We start from the raw sequence: 2,579 nt of genomic DNA, 5'->3' as shown, positions 1-2,579 counted from the left end.
TAAGACAGACATTTCTTGTTTCCTTCCAGCTGTATCTTAGCATCGTGACATCTGTTTCCATGTATAAAAAGAACTATCACGCTTTGGGAAAGAACAGAGAGCATTGAGATTCATATTGTCAAAAGCATGTGGACTCTTTTGAGATCATCCTGGCTTCTACTTCAGTTAGGGCTGCTTTTCATCTGGATGATCAGTTTGGGCCTTTTTGGGAAAACTCCTTGCTCTTTCTAAATCCTCATACCTCTCCCGTAAAACAGCTTTCAGCATATTTCCAGGAGCTCGATAACGTTTGCATAATTTACTGTATTGGTTAGTAGCCAACTGTATCATAGAGAGAGCTCTCAAACGTGGAAAATCTAACTTAACACGCCATGGCAGGAGAAACAAAAACGGAGCGTAGGTGGGCTTACACGTGCAGGGAGGAGCACGGCAGATTCCAGGGGAATCATGGAGAGATCCGCATTCTGATGGAGAGCAAGTCCGTTTGGCCTAGCACATTTCCATGCTCTTTTACATCCTTTTCAGAGCACCTGGAATGGGTTGGGGAAGCACCGAACAGGGGCATGGTGTATACAAGGTCTCAGTCTGAATCCTTAAATCAAAAATAAGCAACAAGTATAGGAGGAAGACGGAATGGCAGAAGTTATGCACAGACTCAGGCGGTTAACATTCTTGGTCAAGAAGGTCCCTTCCAGCTCTGTTCTCGTTTTCAATGGGAAGAGCTTCCTTGAATCTCCTCCTGTTCCCCCTCTCTAGATCTTGCTAAGACAGGCGGTATCAAGGATAGAAGGTAGCAAGGCGGGACCTCCGAAGGCTTGTGTGTGTCTGGGAGAGTGTCATCGGGGCGATGACAAAGTACCCGGTTATTTTGGCTGTAGCTGACCTCTCCCTTGGGTTCCCCTGTGCCTGGTTGGGTGGGCCGAGCTGAAGGAATTGAGACTGAATCAAGTGGCTGTCGGGTGGATAAACCCAGCCTTCACCTGCTCCATGAGAACTGGTCAACCCACTGGTCAAAACCAGGATTTCCACGTTCCTTGAGGGCTGGCTCCATGCTTTGCACGGTGAAGCCCCCATTGCCTAGCCCACTGCAAGTGCTCGCCAGGCGTTTCTCAATGAATGAATGGATGAGTGAATGACTGTTTCGGGAGCCCCTACTCTGAGAACCCTTTGGTGAACCAGTTCGACAAGGATTTTGCTTCTGCGGCATTTGCATTCTCGAGTTAAAGGAATGAACGTAAATACAAGAATCCCTCAGAAATGAATCTCCTGGGTGGAGATGGCCTCACGCCTTTCCGAAGGCGCTAACTTGGAGACAAAAGCGCCACGGCTGGTCCCAGAGCGTGGAGGTCAGGAAAGGGGGCTATTACAGACGTCACGTGTACATATCAAGTACCCCGTTTTAAGTTAGAGTCTATGTTTATTTTATTTTATTTTTTTCCAATTACAGTTGACATTCAAAGAACCTATGTTTATTAGTGATGACCGGGAGATGGAAACTGTTTAAGCAGTAGAGGTGGGAGGTTGCTTCATAAAACTTCAACACTACCAGAAAAAACGGACTCGGGGAAAGCTGGTCGGGTTCCTGTGAGGACAAATTATGACAAAGAATATGAGAAGGTCCCTAGCACGGTGCCAACACGCAATAGGAATCCAACAAATAAACCCTCGAAATATATCCAAAGTCTCATTTTCTCTCCAGTTCCGCAGCTGCCCCCTGGTCCACCCACTGCCATCTCTTGCAACATCATCGTAACGGGTCTCCCTCCTGGCACTTTTGTTCCCCCCAGACTATTTTCAGCTCGGCAGCCAGAGGCAGCCACGTTTTAATAACTGTGGGCACCGTCCCTCTTCTGCTCAAAACCTTCCAACGGTCTCAACCCACCCAAGGTGAAAGCCGGTCTTCAGTGGTCGCCAGGACCCCCCAATGCTGTCACCGCTTCCTTTAAGTCAAAGACACTGGCGTCCTTGGGTAGTCGTCTAACCACACCCGACACTCTCCTGCCTCCGGGCCTTCGCACCGGCTGTTCCCTCTGCTTGCAAACTCGTTCCTCACATACTGAAGAGCTCATGTCACCTTCTTCAAGTCATTGGTAGAAGTCACCTTTTCGATGGGACTTTCCCTGATGACCCTATTTAAATGAAAACATTCCTCCATGTCACCTACTCTTCCTCTGGTTTATTTCCTTCGATGGCACTTAGTACTTTTTATCATACAAATAATATCACACGTGTCACTCTACTGTGTATGTTACATACTCGCCGGGAAACAGCGTATGTCACCCTGTGCATTACACTATGCTTGATACGTGCATGATGTATGTATTCGTTCACAGCCTCCTGGCTTCCCCACGCCTGCCTCTCTCCCTTTACCTTCTGCTGACCGGGCAGGACTTTTGCTTTGTCCACTGCTGTTTCTGCAAAGCCCCGCATAGTGCAGGGTACCCAGGAGGCACTCAGTAAATACCTGCGGTTAGAACAAATCAGAGAGAATGAACACCTGTCCGAGCCGGCGGCCTCGGACTCCCGGTTCCCGGCGCCGCTTTAACCCCTGCGAGCTCCAGGTGACAGCGCGGCGCCCA

This window comes from Pteropus alecto, unplaced genomic scaffold (assembly GCF_000325575.1).
Source record: "Pteropus alecto unplaced genomic scaffold, ASM32557v1 scaffold213, whole genome shotgun sequence".
NCBI lineage: Eukaryota > Metazoa > Chordata > Mammalia > Chiroptera > Pteropodidae > Pteropus > Pteropus alecto.
Note: the sequence above shows the minus strand (reverse complement) of the source record.